Genomic DNA, 20,942 nt, shown 5'->3' with positions numbered 1-20,942 from the left:
CAACACAATAGCTAAACTATTCCATGACTAGTATCCAAAACATCTCAAATAAATGCACAAGAGACTTTTCTTCCATATATAATTATTGTGGTCCTTGCTAGAATAAATGGTTTATAAGAGCATATGTTGATATATAGTCAATGGAAAGTAATCGTGTTCAATTTGATTCAACACATCTTCTAGCTGACTCAATAATTCAAATGCAAAATTCCCAACTCAAAAAAGGCTTGGGCATTCACTATACTCCCTGAAGGACTTTATATCTATTGAATAAAAAACATGGATTCCAGGAATCTATGCACAGTTACTTGCTTTGCTCTAAGAGAAAAAAAAAAATTGAGTAATCTTTCTGTGACAAATAATACTAATATGTACACTGCAAATTGTTAGAAAATTTATTTCTGAAACCACTTTAATCAATGTAGAGAAATGGGAACTGTTAAAAAGGCTAAGGTAATTAAGAAAAGCACAGAGAAAAATATAAAGTTTCTTTGAGTTTTAAGACTTTTTGTGCAAGTCATGCTGAACTATGATTTGAAAAAAAACTACATAAATACCTTCATTGACTTTGACGTACCAAAATTGTAATCTTCGATTTTCACTTATTTTTCAGATTAAACAAATGTTACCAATCAGAATCAACAAAGTATATTTTTTATATATGAAAACACATACTTTGAGGGAAGGACTGTATACTTTACACTTTTCAGACTTTGGAATAAAAGCCAAAACCCCTACTCTTTACTTACTAAACCTCAACTCCATAACCAAAGTAAATGCAACTCTTTGTCATTTAGTTCACTCTAAATATATTCTTGGCCAATTGCTCTGTTGCTACTGCTCTGCTACAGATTTGAATCTCTGTGTGAGAGATTAAATTAATTAGTTTAGATTAATTAATTACATTAATTATTTAGGAATGTCTCCCCTCAAGATTCTTACTCTCTGACATGAACAAAGAGATTAATTAGTCAATTACAGAAGGACAATGATTGCTGCATTCATTCGCAAAATGCTCTGGGAACAAATTATAGAGAAAAATACCTGAAGATCAAGGAAATTTAGAGGTTCTGAAATATATTATTGGTGTTGAAAGATACATAAAAAGTAGCCAAGTGAAAAGATTGTGGAAGTGATTGAAGAAAAAGAGTGGTATATAATCTAATTATGTAGGCATGAGATAGTATGGACCATTCATGGAATTGTATATTGTACATTAGGGTAGGGTTTAAGTGGCCCTTCATGGGTGAAAAACATTAGTCAGAAAAGTGAACAAGGTTCAAATCTTAAACAGGTACGTACTATATTAAGGACTTTATATGTACACTATACATAATGGGGAGTTTTTGAAGAATTTTAAATAGCTTCATTAAAATTATGTAATTTGTATCTAGGCATATTTGTCACAACCAATTCTGGTTTCAACTCTGACACATAAACACCTTGGAAGTCTTCACCATTATCCTTCGAACAAAAAAAAAGTGGAAATCTCTAAATCAATGACTTTCATGTACTTATCAGAAATTTGAGATTACAGTATGAAGTGGTGCTTTAAAAACGGAGAGAGAGAATACAGAAAATGCAATTGAATTATGCTTATCAGGAGCAAAAGCCATTAGACCATTAACTGCCTAAAAACTTAGATGGTAATTTTGAGAATTTCTGGAGACTTAATTTGCATTAGTGCAAGTGTGAGAAACTCCTCAATGCCACAATCTTAAGGGACCCCAAAACTTCCTTGGGTTTTACCTCCTGGAATTCCACCAGGATTTCACAAAGATGAACCAAGAGAAATTCTCCTTTGGTTCTGGGAAAAGAGAGGGCAAAAATAGTAATTTTGAAATAGACAAGGGACTTCTTAGTGATAAAGCCCTACTCTTCAAAGGAAAAGCTTTACAAGAGCTGTATTTCTCCTATGTGGAAGAAAAATTCCTCAACCCCAGCTATTTCTGGACATGCTGCCTCACCCAAGAGGGAGAGCAGAGCCTTGAGTTACTTAAGAAGTCAAAGTCCAGGGACATATGACCATTAAGAAGCTATAATTTAATCAGATTAGAGAATGCTCCCTCACCATAGCACACATATTACCACCACATCAACAGGGATCCAGGATATTAGTTGATTTTAGATTAAAGAGCTGTAAGAATCAGACTCCATTTCAAAAAGAGTTCTTAGGTGGAGAAAAAAAAAAAAAAAGAAACATGAGAGACAAAGAGAAGAGGAAATGGAAACTTCTGATACCTACAGCTACTACAAACATTAAACACAGCCAGCTTTGAGCCAAGTCTTAATACAAAAAACTCATGCAAAAGCCCTTTTACTTCAATTTCTTTTACCAAACACATTATGTCTTTGTTTCAACAAAAAAATACAGAGCATGCTAAAAAGGAAAAAAAAATAGTCTGAAGAGACAAAGCAAGCATCAGAATCAGATTCAGATGACAAAAGTTTTAGAACGATAAAAGAATTTAAGATCACTATGATTAATATGTTAAAGTCTCTAATAGAAAAATTCAACAACACTCAAAAACAGGAAAAGGATGTCAAAAGAGAGATAGAAATTAAGAAATAATTAAGAGGAAAGCTAGACATAATGATTTTTTAAAACTATAAAAGAAAAGAATCCTTTAATGAGTCTATTAGTAGACTAGACATAGTGGAGGAAGGAATTAAAAAAGACATTCAGTAGATGGATTCCTAGGTGGCTCAGTCACCTGAACCTCTGATTTTGGTATCAGCTTGGGTCATGACTTCATGGGTTCTGGAATCAAGCTCCTGTGGGGCTCTGTGCTCAGCGGGAAGTGTGTTTGAAGATTCTCTCCCTCTGGCCCTCTCCCTACCTCCTGTGCACACAGGTGCATCTGTCTCTCTCTCAAATAAATAAATAAACATTTTTTTAAAGACATGCCAATAGAAACTTCCGAAGCTGAAGTGTAAAAGACAGGAGAAAGTAGGGGGGGGTGGGAAATTAGGGAATATATTAAAAATAAATTGGGGAATATCTGTTAGACAATTTCAAAGACTGTAATATATTCATAATTGGAATTCCAGAAGGAAACAAAAGAACAAATGGCTCAGATAAAAATATTTGAGGTAATGATAGTGAGAATATTCCAGAATTGGTTTCAGACATGAAACCCTAATTTCAGTAAGCCTAGAGACACCAAACAGGATAAATATTCAAAAATCTACAGCTAGGGACGCCTGGGTGGCTCAGTTGGTTAAGCAGCTGCCTTCGGCTCAGGTCATGATCCCAGCGTCCTGGGATCGAGTCCCACATCGGGCTACTTGCTCCGCAGAGAGCCTGCTTCTCCCTCTGACTCTGCCTTCCACTCTGTCTGCCTGTGCTCGCTCTCACTCTCTCTCTCTCTTACAAATAAATAAATAAAATCTTTAAAAAAAAATCTACAGCTAGGCATATCACACTTAAATTGCACTAAGGAAAACACAAAAATAAAATCTTAAGCAAGTCATAAAACAAAACAAAAAACAAAAAACAAAAACCTTACTTACAGAGGAAAGAGGATAACAATTATAACTCCTTGTCAGAATTACAAATTAAACAAGAGCACCGTGAAATATTTAGTGTTCAGAAACACAAAATTTTTCCCACCTAACTAGAATTCTATATTTATATCTAGTGAAATTATTCTTAAAAATAGAAAGATAAATAACTTTCTCAAACAAAAACAGAAATTATTGTCAGCAAATCTGTGAAAAAGAAAAAAAAGCTTAAAGACTTATTTAGGACAAAAGAAAATAATATAGCTCATAAACTTGAATCTATCAAAAAGAAAAAATGATCAGAGAAGGAATAAATAAATTTAAAGTAAAATATTTTGAGGGGGAGGAGTTGAGATGGTGGAGGAGTAGCAGACTGAAATAACATCAAGTCACAGGAGTTCATCTAGATAGTTATCATACCAATTCAAACACCTATAAACCCAACAAGAGATCAGAGAGAAGAAGAGCAGCAATTCTAGAAACAGAAAATTGACCACTTTCTGAAAGGTAGAATGTGCGGAGAAGTGAATCTGAAGTGAAGGGAAGATAGACTGTGGGGGGAGGGGCCAGCTCCCAACAAGCAGTGAAGCAGCAGAGCACAAAATTCGAACTTTTAGAATCTGCTCCACGGAGGGACATCACTCCAGAGGCTAAGTTGGGGGTGAAGTCCTCATGGGGACAGTGTGGTTTCAGGTCCCATAGGGTCACAGAAGGATCAGGGATGTCTGAGTGTAGCAGAGGTCGCAGGTGTCAGAGCAGGGAAGCCAACTACAGAGATGAGCAGAGGAGTGAGTTCTCAGCTCAGGGTTACCTTAAACCATGACCTGCAGCACTGTTAGGCCACTGCTCTTTGAGCAGGGACCCCACAAGTGGCAGATCCCGGGAGACCCACCTTCCTCTGCTAAAGAGCAGAGGGGTAGGATTCTGCTGGGTTTGGAGACTCCAAACTAGGCTGTGTGCCAGAGACAGAACACTCGGTCACAGGCCAGGTGAGCTTGGAGTGTGGCCAGAGACCAGGGAGACAGGACTGATTGAGCACTTTTCTCTGAGGGCACACTGAGGAGTAGGGCCCCGAGCTCTTGGCTACTCTAGGCCAGAGATTAGGAAGCTGCCATTTTCATTTCTGTCCTCCAGAGCTATATGGAAAACATTCAGGGAACAAAAGCCTCTGAGAGAGGCACCTGGATGGCTCAGTGGGTTGGGCCTCTGCCTTTGGCTCAGGTCGTGGTCTCAGGGTCCTGGGATCAAGCCCCACATTGGACTCTCTGCTTAGTGGGGAGCTTGTTTCCCCCCTTCTCTGCCTGCCTTTCTGCCTAGGATTCCAGAAAAAGAAGAAAGGGGGGGGGGCAAAAGGTGTATTGGAGCAAATTATTATAGAGAATTTCCCTAATATGGCAAAAGGAATAAGCATCAAAATCCAGGAGGCACGGGGAACCCTGCTCAAAATCAATAAAAATAGGTCCACACCCCATCATCTAATAGTAAAACTTCTAAGTTTTAGTGACAAACAGAAAATCCTGAAAGCAGCTCAGGACAAGAAGTCTGTAACATACAATGGTAAAAATATTAGATTGGCAGCAGACTTCTCACAAAGACTTGACAGGCCAGAAAGAACTGGCATGATATATTCAGAGCACTAAATGAGAAAAACATTCAGCCAAGAATATTATATCCAGCTAAGCTATCATTGAAAATAGAAGGAGAGATTAAAAAAGAGAGAGAGAGAGATAAAAAGCTTCCAGGACAAACAAAAATTAAAGAATTTGTAAAAAACCAAGCCATCCCTATAGGAAATATTGAAAGGGGTCTTCTAAGCAAAGAGAGAGCCTAAAAGTAGTAGACCAGAAAGGAACAGAGACAACATACAGTAACAGTCACCTTACAGGCAACACAATGGCACTAAATTCATATCTCTCAATAGTTACCCTGAATATAAATGTGTTAAATGCCTGAATCAAAAGACACAGGGTATCAGAATGGATTAAAAAAAAAACAAAACCCATCAGTATGCTGTGTATAAGAAACTCATTTTAGACCCAAAGACACCTCCAGATTTAAGCAAGGGGGTGGAAAACAATTTACCATGGTAATGGACATCAAAAGAAAGCTGGGGTGGCAATCCTTATATCAGATAAATTAGATTTTAAGCCAAAGACTACAATAAGAGATGAGGAATAAAACTATATCATATTCAAAGGGTCTGTCCAACAAAAAGATCTAACAATTTTAAATATATATGTCCCTAACATAGAGCAGCCAACTATATAAACCAATTAATAATAAAATCAAAGAAACTCGTCGACAATAATACAATAAAATAGAAAATAGAGCTACCCTATGACCCAGCAATTGCTCTACCGAGTATTTACCCTAAAGATACAAATGTAGTGATCTGAAGGTCTCGTGCACCTGAATATTTATAGCAGCAATGTCCACAATAACCAAACTATGGAAAGAACTTAGTTGTCCATCAACAGATGAATGGATAAAGAAGATGTGGCATATAGGTATACAATGGAATACTATGCAGCCTTCAAAAGATATGAAATCTTGGGACGCCTGAGTGGCTCAGTTGGTTAAGCAGCTGCCTTCGGCTCAGGTCATGATCCCAGCATCCTGGGATCAAGTCCCACATCGGGCTCCTTGCTCCACAGGGAGCCTGATTCTCCCTCTGACTCTGCCTTCCACTCTGTCTGCCTGTGCTCGCTCTCGCTCGCTCTCTTTCTTACAAATAAATAAATAAAATCTTTAAAAAAAAAAGATATGAAATCTTGCCATTTGTGATAACGTGGATGGAATTAGAGGGTATTGTGCTGAGCTAAAAAAGTCAATCAGAGAAATACAATTATCATATGATCTCCCTAATATGAGGAATTTGAGAGCCAAAGTGGGGATTTTAGGGGTAGAGAAGGAAAAAATGAAACAAGATGGGATTGGGAGGGAGACAACCATAAATGACTCTTAATCTCACAAAGCAAACTGAAGGTTGCTGGAGGAAGGGGGGTATGGAGAGGGTGGTAGGGTTATGGACCCTGGGGAGGGTATGTGCTATGGTGAGTGCTGTGAAGTGTGTAAACCTGGCGATTCACAGACCTGTACCCCTGGGGCAAATAATACATTATATGTTAATAAAAAAATTTTAAAAATATTTCATTTTTCTTATTCTTACTTGATCTAACCAGCAACTATTCAAATCAATAATAATAACAATGTATTAGATAATTGTAGGATACAGTTTTGTGAAATGAATGACATCAATGTCATAAGAGACAGGAAGGAGAACTACTGGTCTGTTAAATAGTATCAACATTACATTGGCAGTGGTATAGTGTTAACTGAAAATGCATTTAGATTAATTATATATATAATGTATTCCGTAATATATTATATATATATTATACACATATAAAATCTAAATTAAAGTCTATAGCAAAAGACATAGATACATCATAAATTTATCAAAATCTGTGGCAATTACTAAAAGCTTCTCAAAAAGCATGACAGAGAAGAGAAAATCTAACTATATAAAATGTTCAACTAAAATCAAAGAATGTGGAGCACCTGCGTGGCTTAGTGGCTTAAGCCTCTGCCTTCCGCTCAGGTCATGATATCAGGGTCCTGCAATTGAGCCCCATATCATATCTCTGTTCAACAGGGAGCCTGCTTCCCCTTTCTCTCTGCCTGTGGCTTTGCCAACTTGTCATCTCTTGCTTTTTGTCAAATAAACAAATAAAAATCTTTAAAAAAAAAAAAAAGCCAAAGAATGCAAAACAGGAGGAAAAAAAGTAACAACTGTGAGGATGAGAAAAGCTTTATGAACATGGTAGATGTTGATTCACCTATACCAAAAATTATCTTAAATGTCAGTGATCTATGTATACCAGCTAAAAGATATATATCATTGCAGTAGATAAAAAACAGATATACTTTACCAACAAGAAACTCACTTTAAATATAAAGACAAAAAGAAGTTAATAGTAAAGGGGTGGAAGAAATACAGAGAACAAACTGCAATGATTGCCAGAGGGAAGGGTGGAGGATTGGACAAAATAGATGCCAAGGAATGGGAGAAAGAGGCTTCCAGTTATGGAAGAAATAATTCGTGGGAATAAAAGGTACAACATAGGGAATATATTCAATGGCATTGTAATAGTATTGTATGATGACAGATGATAACTATACTTGTGAACATAGTAGCATAACGTGTAGACTTGCAGAATCACTGGGTTGTACAACTGAAACTAATGTAAGATTGTGTCAACTATACTTTAATTTAAAAAAAACTAAAGAAACAAAATAAAAATATAGAGAATATTGTCCCAAACACTACTCTAACACTACAGAAGAGAATGAGAGTAATTATATTAATTTCAGACCATACAGACTTTAGAACAGGAAAGTTATGAAGAATAAAGAGGAGCATTATGTCATGATAAATTCTCCAAGGATAATAACAATTAGCATGCATACACTTAAAACAGTGTGTCAAAATTTGTAAAGATAAAATGAATAGAACTAAAACCAGAAATAGCCAGATCTATAATTATAGTTGGAAACTTCAACACCCATCTTTAAGTAACTGATAATAGATCACTCAGGCAGAAAATTAAGATACAATTTACTTAAACAGTACCATAACTAAATCGAATTGACATACATAGAATATTTCATCAAATAACTGCAAAGTGCAAATTTTTCTCACTCTCACTTGGAACATTCACCATTTTGAATAAAATACATAGTTCGATTTTTTTGTTTGTTTGTTTTGTTATGTTTTGCTTTGTTCTGGGGTTGCATGCATAATGTGGATAGACTGAATATCCACTCAGGGCCAATTTTCCTATGGTTCATATTTGTTCTTTAGATGTTGTCCAGGCCCTTCCAGTCATGACTCAATATGGGGAAAGTCTCCTCTTAGATGTCCACACACATACATTTGCTAGACCCTGGGTTTTCATTCCTGTTTCTCTTATCTGGAGAAGCCATAAAAAACAAGGTTGAAATTACCTTTACTAGTAAGCAAAAGTTTTAGGGCAAAATCCCTTTCTTGCTTCTCTTACTTTTCTGGGTTCCTACAATCCCTTCAGTTTTGCCCTGGTACTTCCTTAATATCTTGTCAGCTATTCAACACTTTTAATATTTTTTTTAAATAATTTATCCACACTTTTGATTATTTTCATCAGGAAGATTGGCTCAATGTGCGGAAAGCATTGGAATTTAAAAATAAAAAAAAGAAAAAAAAATGAAAATCAATGAAATAAAAAACTGGTACTTTGAAAAATGAATAAAATTGATAAACCTTTAGCCAAGCTAACACAGGAAAAGAGAGAGAGAGTGAGTGAGGGGATATAAATTATCAGCATCAGGATTGAAGGAGTGGTCATCATTACTGATCACATGGATTACAGGGTTACTGAAGGAATACTATGAATGAACTCTATCCTACAAATTTGATAACTTAAATGAAATGGAACAATTCCTTAAAGTATGTATCTCTGTGGAAGAAGTATGGATGATAGATACGAGTTTAGAGACTAAATCAGGAGAAAGAAATGATATTTTGCTCAATCCATGTGAGAAATTAGGAAGACCTAATAAGGCATTTGATGAAAGAGAAGTACAAATTAAACAAGAGAAAGGGTAGAGGAAGTTTTGAAGAAGGAACCATCTATTCCAATGACTTTGTACTTCAGCCTTTTGCATCTGCTCAATCCCTTGATTATACTATTGGCTCCAAAATCTCAAGTTTAGGGGTGTCTGGGTGTCTGTCTGTTAAGTGTCTGCCTTTGGCTCAGGTCATGGTCCCAAGATCATGGGATTGAGCCCCACATCTGGCTTTCTCCCTCTTCCTCTCTGCTGCTCCCTCTGCTTGTGCGCTTGCTCTCTCTCTCTCTCTTTCATTCTCTGATAAATGAATAAATAAGATCTTAAAAAAACAATCTCAATTTTAAACAAATTTCTGACTACCAAATTCTATTTTCCTTTTTAATTTCCTCTGGAACTCGATTTTTACAATTCTTCAATTTTCTTTTTTTTTTTTAAATTTTCCAAATTTGGTGTTATGTTAGTCACCATACAGTACATCATTGTTTCTGATGTAGCGTTCCATGATTCATTGTTTGCGTGCAATACCCAGTGCTCCATGTAATACATGTCCTCCTTAATACTTATCACGGGGCTAACCCATCCCTCCATCCCCCACCCCTCTGAGACCCTCAGTTTGTTTCCCATAGTCTATAGTCTTTCATGGTTCCTCTCCCTTCTGATTCCCCCCCTTCATTTTTCCCTTCCTTTTCCTAATGCCCTTCATGCCCTTCCTTATGTTCTGCATATAAGTGAAACCATATGATAATTGTCTTTCTCTGCTTGACTTACTTCACTTAGCATCTCCTCCAGCTCCATCCATGTCGATGCAAATGGTAGGTATTCATCCCTTCTGATGGCTGAGTAATATTCCACTATATATATGGGGTTTTTTTGGTGGTGGCCTCCAATCTCTCCAAACTTTCCAGGGTGTGGCTTGCCTGGATTGCAGTTGATACTTTCAACTCTACATTCCCCCAACTACCCCTCGACAGAATGACAAGGATGAAATCCCAAAAAAGAAAAGAATCAGAGACAATGACCTCTCTCATAGACTAATGGTTATGGATATAAGCAAGATGTCAGAAACAGACTTCAGGGTAACAATTATGAAGACAATAGCTAGACTTGAGAAAACCATTAACAGCAACATAGATTCTCTAAGAGCAGAAATGAAAGCTAATCAGGCCAAACTTAAAAATGCTATGAATGAGATGTAATTCTTTGATATTCTAAACTAGACTAAAATCTCTAGGGGAAAACTTTTAATAACACTCATTCCAGAGTTTTGGTACATTTGTCATTCATACAATTAATATGTTTTTCTTTAATGTCTATCTAAAATTACTATTGGCATCCATGAGCAGTCCCATTTTTATCAAGGGGCTTCTGTATATTGCTTTCATTTTCTGATAATTCTACATGCAAGTGAGAATATACTACAAACTGCCATTGTGTTATATATCTTAGCTTTATATCAGTATACTAATCCCTCGTATTTTTGACTAATTAGTAAATAAGTGGCAAATTGAAAATTATTAATCTTATGTATTTCATTGCTTATTTTTCTATAAGCAAAAATTAAGAGAAGCTGTCAACAGTGATAACAATTAATGCTAGTAAGTTTTATCTCCAATTAATAAAAATGGAGGATAAAAATGAATACTTTTTTCCATAAAATTATTTTCAACCCAAACTAGGTATTAACGTTTTAAAAGATTCCTTTATAAATTAAAAATACATAATTCAACACTAATTTTAAGCTCATATTCAAATCCCTTGGAGGTAATTATTTCAGAAATAATATTTTAAGTAGGAAATACAATTATATTGTCACATTTAAAATATGATTTGAAAAAAATGACTGAGATGAAGTGGCCCACTAAATTGTAATTTAGTACTAATTATTCAATTTGTACAAATATTTTCCTTACACATCCCTCATGGCATCCTGTTCTATCCTTGACATAAAAGGATTAGAATATACATGTTTTCCTATACTATATGTCCTATATTATAGTCTTAGATTATTATGAACTAGATATTGGATAAATGGAAAGTTATCTACTAAAAATTTGATGAGAGCAGATATAAAAGGAATTTAAGAAGGATATTGAACAATTGACCTGCTCTTCATGAATGTTTTGAGGACTCTTTAAAAAAACTAATCTTTATATTGGTAATATTTCTGAGGATTACCTTCTGGTGATTTATGCAGAAATAAAAGTATCTAAAAGATTTTCCTCACTTTCCCAAATTTTATGCTAATGGGAAAAATACAATTTAATATATTAAAATGGTAAGTAAGCCTTCAAATCTTTTAAAGCAACATGGTTTTATAAAATAGAAATCTAACTTTCTCTCTCATAAAACATGGCTGGATGTTATATGTTCACAATCATATTTTAATATTAATATTTGGTAGACAGAGTAATATAATTATCTTATTTTTATGTGTATACTTTTATATTAACCATTAAGGAAAAATTCTATCAGTTTCTTTTATTTCTAAATTAATAAACTACTTCTAACCCCTTATATCAAGAACATATTTGTTAAGGTCTAATTCAAAATATTTTTTTGAGTATGCATTTATCATATTCACTTCAAGCAGCTTTACATATAAGTTTGTGAACCTACTGATAACTTTCATCCACTACAGTAATCCTTTGGCAATTCAAGATTTAATGTGTATAATCTGATTCATTCTCAAGAAATATGATTTGCTCCTACATAGCAGTCTTGCAATTTACAATTTAAATACATTCTAATATTGAAGTGTTGGTTAATATAGTCAAGTAGATGGCATTTGTGTTATCATGGTATTCACAAATGCGGGGATTATCATTTTGTGGTGTATCTCTCTCAAATGTCAAAATGTTCTATCTATCCAAATGCCTGCTGGGTGGCTTGCTGTCACCTTAAAATGAAAAAATGCACTCATCTCATTCCAAATCTGTTATCTTTTATGATCTTATTTATTGTTAATAGCAACATAAATTTTGTAAATTGCAGTTTTATTCATTCTTCTTCTTCACACTGTATTAAATCAGTCACTAAGTCCTATAGAATCCTGCTCCAAAGTATCATAGCAATTGTTTCTTCCTGAGATTTTCTGTGACTCAATTTTCTTATCCCAAGTCTTGTTTATACTGTTAACTAAAAATCTCCTTCTGTATGTATTGTTTCTCCAGCCAGAGTGGAATTTACTGTATCCTGAACAGTATTCAATATGGATCGTAAAATGAAAACAGGGGCCATGTACCAAGGCAAGTGATGGATTCTAGAAGCAGAAAAAGACAAGGACACCAGATTTCCTTGAAAAGCTCCAAAATGGCAACGCAGCCCTTACAACATCTTGAATTTTGCCCCACGAGACCTCTGTCAGATTCCTGACCTATAGAATTGTAAGATAACAAATTTGTATTGTCAAGGTATCCAATCTCATAAAATGTTCTGTGAAGATATTAAGGGTATAACACAAAAACTCCTCAATTAAGCCAGAAAATGTCTCAGAAACTTAAAAGCATTGTCCTTCAGTTACCTCAGCAAAAAACAAAAATTTGTTAAGGAGCTTCTTACCTAATTAGTGAACACTATTATATACACAAGAGATCCAAAAGACTCTTGAGAATTTTATACTGGCAGAGACATTGCCAGCTTGGATCAAAAGGGAAAGACAAATTTCAGACCCTGAAAATTTTACAGGCGGCAAACAGGCTGATAAAAATATTCAGCAGGAAATATGTGCTACCTTTTAAGGAACGATAACTCTGAGGACAAAGCTGAGAAAGTAGAGCAGAGCTATTAGCTGAAAGGGCAGAACAAGGAACCAAACAGTATGATTCTCAAGCCTTGAAAACTAATGGTGTTTGCCTGTCAGGATTTCAAATTGCTTAGGACTAATGATTCCTTTTTCCTTCTAATGTTCTCCCCTTTTGAACCAGAATATCTGCAAACGTTTTATTATGCCTGCCCCATCGTTGTATTTTGAGAACACAAAACTTGTTTTTTAGTTTCACATGTTTACAAATGGAAAGGATTTGTGTACGAATGTAGATTACACCCAGGGTCTCACCAATATCTTATTTACATAATGAGAATTGGTACTTTTGTGTTGAAGATATTTAGATGTGATTTTGGACTTTGAGTTGATTTTTTTTTTTTTAAGATTTTATTTTTATTTATTCGACAGAGAGAGATCACAAGGAGGCAGAGAGGCAGGCAGAGAGAGAGGAGGAAGCAGGCTCCCCGCTGAGCAGAGAGCCCGATGTGGGACTCGATCCCAGGACCCTGAGATCATGACCTGAGCCGAAGGCAGCGGCTTAACCCACTGAGCCACCCAGGCGCCCATTGAGTTGATCTTTTAATGGACTGAGATTTTTAAAGACTTGGGAATAGGGTGGATATATTTTGCATTTGGGTTAGACACAAATCTTTGGGAAACCAAGGGAGGATTATGTAAGAAGAATAATGCCCCCCAAAAATGTCTGCTTCTAATCTGTGAAACCCATCAGTATGTTACCTGACATGGAAAAAATGAACTGTGCAGATGTGATTAATGATATAAACCTTGAGATGGAAGATTACCCATGTGGGCCTAATCTAATAACACAAGTCTTCAAATTGGAGAAATTTTCCTGACTGAATGAGAGAGAAGACAGAAGAAGAAAAAGGAAACATTCTAAGGGTGAAAAGGACTCAACATGCTGTTGTTGGCTTTGAGGGTGCCATAGATAAGGAATGCAGGTGGCTTCTGAAAACTGGAATTGAACTTCAAATGACAGGCAGAAAGGAAATGGAATTTCAGTCCTACAATTGCAAAACAACCTTAATTCTGGCAACAATCTGAATGAGCAAGGAAATGGGAAACCTTTAGAGTCTGTAGAAAAAAAAGGAAAAAAAAAATGCAGCCTTGTCAGCACTTTGGTTTTAGCCTGGTAAGACCCATACAAAATTCTGATCTAATACATTCTTGTTTTAAGGCACAAAATTGGTGGCAAAATGTTACAGTAGCAATAGGAAAACTATTACACTGACAATATCAGATAATTCCAATACAACCTTGTACAATTTTTTTACATCTATTTCAGTAGCATGCTGCTAAGATCCTTCATAATATTCCAGGATGATAGATATTATATATTGTGTTGAATTTTTATTGATGCATAATGGGTTACTACAAATTTAGCTGTTTAAAGCAACATCCATTTATTAGGTTACATTCTGTAGGTCAGAAATTTGGGACAGATGAGATTAGCTTCCCTATTCAGGATTTTTGGTGCTGAGGTCAAGATGTGAGCTGGGCAATGTTAACGAAGAATCTGCTTCTAAGCTTATTCAGATTGTTAGCAGAATCCAGTTCCTTGCAGCTTGTCGAGCTGAGATCCTCATCTTTTTGCTGGCTATGAGCCAGGTGTTGCTCTCAGTTGCTAGAGTTTACCCATCCTTCTCCTTCCTCCATCTTCAAAACCAGAAATGGAGTTCTTTTTCATTGATTCTCTGTCACTCAGTCTCTTCCACTAGGAAGAGCCCTAATACCTTTTAAAGTCTCAACTGATCAGTATAGGTCCACTGAAGAAATCTCCCTGTTTAAAATCATCTAAATTGGGGCACCTGGGTGGCTCAGTAAGTTGAAGCCTCTGCCTTCAGCTCAGGTCATGGTCCGAGGGTCTTGGGATCGTGCCCCGAGTCGGGCTTTCTGCTCAGCAGGGAGCCTGCTTCTCCCTCTCTCTGCCTGCTTCTCTGCCTACTTGTGATCTCTGTCAAATAAATAAATAAATTCTTTAAAAAAAATCACCTAAATTGAGAACTTAATTTTTATCTCAAATTCTTTCATAGAAACACCTAGATTAGTGAGTCATTGAAAAACTGAGAGAAGGTATATATGTATTACAGGGGATAGGAATCTTGGATCATTTTAGAATTCTGTGTACGCTGAAAAGTCTAGAAAGGTAAATTTTTAAAAATGTTTTAGTTCCTCTCATAGTAATTGCTCTTCTATTTATGTTTCCAATTTCAAAGATAAGCCTATAGCAAGGGTTCTTTATGTTTGGTGCAAAGGTCTCAAGTATCATCCATCTAAAATTATGTAAAATTTTAATATTTATGATAAGAGTGAGTATGCATTCACTATACTGACCATAAAACTTTGACATGTTATAAGTTCTAAATGTCATTTGCCCTCAACAAATAAGAAACACTTAGGTTCTGCTGATTTAAATGGCAGAAGAATCAGGCAAAAATAGCTCTGTGATGAATATAAATGGTACATACAGATGCACAATTATTGGTCTCTAAAATCTCATTTCTCCTGAAGACAAGTGACTCTGGACAATTTAATAAAAATTTAGGCTGGTAAAATTTTGTTCTTGGGCTGCCCTCCATGCAGATAAATGTGTGTAACCACAAAAATAAACAACCAGAGAGTCAGCGTGTTTGTCAGAGGCTCTTTGGTTCTCTAACAGATAATGCAGTCTGCGGTAATGATGTCAGCACTTTGACCTGGCACAGGAGACAATTTTCATCCACATGCGTTAGCCTGACACAACCTGGCTATCTGAAAGATTTCCCTCATGAAAGCTGTCTTGAAATGGCTCCACATAATATGCACACCCTGAAAAAATTCCTCTGGGCTAAACAGTGTTTTAATCTGTTGACAGCATTTTAATTTTCTCTTTCTGAAGAACCTCTGAAGGAGGCCCTGTGGAGAGAGAAAGCGGGTCAAGAGGAAATTAAAAGTGAAGATCCTGCTTTCTCACAACTAGGATAAATCTGTTAATTAAGCCAACCCAGTAAAATGCAGGCAATTTTTAATTTACAAACTGCTGAAAGCTTGCTATCAAATAAATTGATTAGCAGTACTCATAATCAAAAGCTCTGGATTAGTAGTTAATTTGTGGAATCAATTAATAGGAGCATTTATCAAATAATATTGCCTCCAGAGAATAACAAATTCATTGCCCTGTGTTCCCAGAGATAAGAAACCCTGGACTCTGGGATGTTCAATGATTCCTGGGGAAACACTCTTCTGTGAATTTGTTCTTTTCTTGATTTCTTTTTTCAAGAAATGTGTTATTAAATATCCAGATTTCAATTTTCCTTACTAAAAGCATAATATTAATGGATATGTGAAAAATTATTTACAGCTAGAATATTTCTCATATTAATTTATAAGTGTTCTGTTGGACTGTTTGTCCTAGATATTTATAATTAATTCACTGATGGGTGGATAAATATTTTTCCAAATTAATAAAATTACAAGTGGCCCAAGGCTCAATTATCTGTGGTTGACTCTCAAATGAAATGGATTCTTCTAATTATAATTTGGGTTTTCTTGAGGCTTGTTTTTTTCTGGATATAAAAGTTTTATCCAAGTAGTTAAACTATGTGATATACTATCCTAGTATTTAGGACTTTCAAAATAAATATTGGGTAGGTTAATGAAGGATCTAATTCCATCTAGTACATATACTTATGAAGGTTTTTTTTAAAACATATTTTATTAATCAGTCATTTCCTTAAATCAAACTATAACGCCAACTAATCCTATATTGTGGCATTTGATTATATGTTAAGAGAGAAGATAGAGCACTATTACTAGATCTATGAGAAAAATTTAATTAAATAAATAAATATTTAACCCGTATTTTTAAATTTTCAGAATAAATTTGTCTATACTCTCTTTTCTAAAGTGAAAATATACTACATCAGTATATTTTTTATTATTCAGTTCTTTTTTGCAAAGATAAGTTCAAGCAGTGCCTGGTAGAAGGATCAGTTATACTTTATCACTCTTGGGCTAACATTTTAAAAAACTTTTTAAATGTGTTATGAAGCAACTTAAGCAATGCGGTATTTCTATTTAAAGCCAAGCTTTCCTTTCACTGGAAATATAATTTCATAGCATCATGTCTGAAAATTCCCATCACAGTTTTGGTTTTCTTTATTGTGTACATAAATATCCCACAGTGTTGCAAAATTGTGATTGTTTCATAAGCCAAAAGAGAAGAGTTTTCCAAAAAATTGACTCGTCATGTTAGAAGTTGGAGGAGGGGAAGGAAAGTAACTTCCCAACTGAGAAATCACTTTGAGACTGAAAAATGAAGTAAGCCTCCTACCTACAATTTATGTAGACATTTATTCAGGGTAATTTACCAGTGGAGGGATTGGTATTCTTGATATTGGTATTACTAGCTAGGGGCATTGTGGTGAGGTCTAAGAGTAGTTATCTAATGTGGCACCATCTGTGCACCAGAGGATCTCTACTAGTTATCTAAAGTGGCACCTTCCGTGTACCACTGTAGGGAAGATCAGAATAAGCCTTTCTGCATTTTGTTAGTGTTAACATTAACCTCCATGAGACCTGGAACATGTAGCCCCAAGGGAGGTCATTGCATGGACATGAACAAGATGGAGGTTCAAGATGGGAGTTAGTGTTGTCAGTATTTCCATATGTTATATAGGTCATATGAGCTTTTTTAATTTAAATGAAAATATTTATTAAAAATTGAGCATTGATTTTTACTCCCAGCCAAGCTAGAGTAACAGGGACTGACTCACCCTCCCACCTGAAACAAACAAATGAACTCGCAATATAGGAATATAGTTTTTAAGCCTATGCACATCAGGGAATTAAAGATAGTGGCACTTTAGAAACAGGAAGGAAGCATGAAGTGAGTCCTATGATCGCACTAGCTTACTGCCTAAAGAAAATTTTCACCTGAGGCAAAGACAGGGGAACCTAAGAAGAGATATAAGTTTAGGAGCTAAAGCTGGAGGGTACTGAGAATCCAAAAAAGCTAGAGTTCACAGGATAGAATAAAAAGAGTGAGCTGCATAGATAGAGGACTCTGGAAATGTGCACAGCAGCCCCCTGGAGTCCTTGGCTGAGTACTAATACATCTATGGATTTGAGGAAACTACCACCCAAGGAAAGAATCACTCACAATCAATAAAGGGAAGAGCCTGCAGAACTAACAGAGAGCTAGAAATAACACCACTTCCCACAAGTCAAACTGGAAAGACTTATAGAGCATCGGGTCAAATACTCAGAAGAGTTGTGCCTTAGTAACAAGGAAAATTGGCAGTCAACTACCTGCTGCTCTTACTTCACCTCACAATGCTTAAAAACAAGACCTGAAATAACCAGACTGTTTCTGAGTAACTTAACTGCATGCTAGAATACAGGTTAAGAGCATTTATTAGAGTAAAAATAATCCAGTATCAATAAGTTTTCTATTGCCCTGCATTCAATAAAAAATTTTGGGGAATGCACCCAGTGCTCTATCAAGTGCCCTCCTTAATGGTCACACCCCAATTACCTCATCTCCCACCTACCTCCCCTCCAGAGACCCTATTTGTTCCCTATAGCTAAGAGTCTCTTGTGGTTTCCCCCCCCACCCTCTGTTTTTATGTTGTTTTATTTTTCCTTCTCTTCCCCTATGTTCATCTGTTTTGGTTCTTAAAATCCACATATGAGTTAAATCATATGGTCTTTTCTTTCTTTGACTGACATATTTTGCTTAACATAATACTCTCTACTTCTGCACATGTCATTGCAAATGGAAAGATTGCCTTCATTTTGATGGTCAAGTAGTAATCCATGGTATCCATATACCAAATCTTCTTTACCCATTCATCTGTTGATGGACATCTGGGCTCTTTTCATAATTTAGCTATTGTGAACATTGCTGCTTTAAACACTGGGGCTCATATGTCCCTTTGAATCAGTATTTTTGTACCTTTGGGTAAATACCTAGAGTGAGATTGCTTAATCTCAGCATAGGTTTATTTTTAACTTGTTGAGGAACCTCTATTCTGTTTTCCAATGTGGTTGCACCAGTTTGCATTCCCACCAACAGTGTAAGAGGGTGTTATATGTAACTAATGAATCACAAAATTCTACTCCTGAAACTAATAATATGCTACATGTTAACTAACTTGAATTTAGGTAAAGTAAAATTAGAAAAAGAAACCATTTTTGGTGTTCTAAAAACAAGATTCTTTAGGCAGGTAACATTATCTCTACTATTTTTTTCATTTACATTTGTTAATTTTTCATTTAAAGAGGCAATGCGGCATAATAGAAAAACATGGGGAAATCCCTCCAAAACACTTGTTCAAATCCCCAAAAATACTTGTTACAATATTTATGATCTTTAAAAAAGATTGGATAAGTTATGTTGCAGTCTCTGCATGCAAATTAGAGCTAAATATTTATCCCGCTGATTTGTTAGGATCAAAAAACACTACACCTGTTACATATCATGCACAAAATAAATTATTTATTATCATCAAAAAAAATTATTGGGAACTCCAATAAGCAAGAAAATGCAAGCCATAGGGAGAAGAACCAATCAATTGGAACAGACCCAGAAGGATGCAAATGATGGGATTATCAGACAAAGACCTACAAAGAGTTACTATGAATACATGCTATATGCTTAAGAAGCTACAGGAAAAATTTAATACTAAAGAGAAAAAAAGAAGATATTTTAAAAAATGACCCAATTCCAACTTGCACTGATGAAAACTATAATACCTGAGAGAAAACAAATTTTTTCCATGTACTGACAGCAGATAAGATATTTCAGAAAAAAACAAAAAGCTTAGTGAACCTGAACACATATGACTAGTCACTGCCCAAGACAAAACATAGTGAAAAAAAGCAGAATTGGAAAAAAAAAAGTGAATAGAGTATCAGTGAGCTGTGTGGCAATATCAAGCAGTGTAATGTATAGGTAATAGGACTCCCTTAAAAGGCAGCCAAGACAAAAAAAAAAAAAAAGGAATGATAAAAAATGTGAAAAACTTATGGCAGATGTTTCCCCCAAATTTGAAAAAAAAAAAAAAAAAGAAAAAAGAAAAACTATAAAGGCACAGATAAAGAAGCTCAACAAACCCCAAGTACAAGAAACAGGAAGGAAATTACTTAAGTTACATCATAAGCAAAATGCTTAAAATCAGAGAAAAAGATGTCATGCTAATAGAAGTTGAAGAATAAATATATATTACATTCCGAGAACACAGATGAGGGTGACAACAGTGTTTTGTCAGGAAAACAAAAAGGTAAATAGTAGATACTGGAGCACCATCTTTAAAAAACTGAAAGAAATCTGTCAATCTATAATTTTATTACATGAGGAAATACTTTTCAAGATGAAGATAAAATACTTTTCTCACATACAAATGCTGAAGAAATTTAACACTAGTAGACCTGCATTATTTTAAAAAAAATTTTTTAAGTTCTATCAAAAAGCTTTAGGCTGCAAAAAAATGATACCATGTTGATGGTATAATCAGGGATTTTCAGATTAGGTGGAAAAGCAAAACTCAACTATATGCTGCATGTTAGAATGCCCCATTAAACAGAAAGAAACGAATAGATTAATTTTAAATCAAAAGTTGTGAAGGGACTGAGATGTTACTATATTTGCAAAATTATATACCTGGTAGATGGAAAGTGATAGATGATAGATGATAGATAGGTAGATGATAGATAGATTGATAGATAAGAGATGATAAGTAGATACTGGCAGAAATTTTAAGTATCTGAGTCAGAGAACACATCTTTATTAAACTGACCAAGCCTAGTATCATGAAGGTGATCTGATGAGAGCCAGAGGAATAATCTTACCTGTATTGTAGAATTTAACTATAGGAAATAATAGATAAACAAATACGACTCTCTGATAGAAGGGCAACTGTTCACACCTCTCCCTCCGGAGGAAACCAAAGGCTTTGCTCCCTAATATAAACAAACTCTCTTCTGGGAGAAAAAGAGGATCCTGGGGTCTTACCCTTTGTAATTTAAATAAATGCCTCTGAGGGGAATCATCTTCTAGGTTTACAAC

The sequence above is a fragment of the Mustela putorius genome, unplaced genomic scaffold (genome assembly GCF_011764305.1).
Source record: "Mustela putorius furo isolate JIRA1106 unplaced genomic scaffold, ASM1176430v1.1 tig00000129_pilon_pilon_pilon, whole genome shotgun sequence".
Taxonomy (NCBI): Eukaryota; Metazoa; Chordata; class Mammalia; order Carnivora; family Mustelidae; genus Mustela; species Mustela putorius.
Note: the sequence above shows the minus strand (reverse complement) of the source record.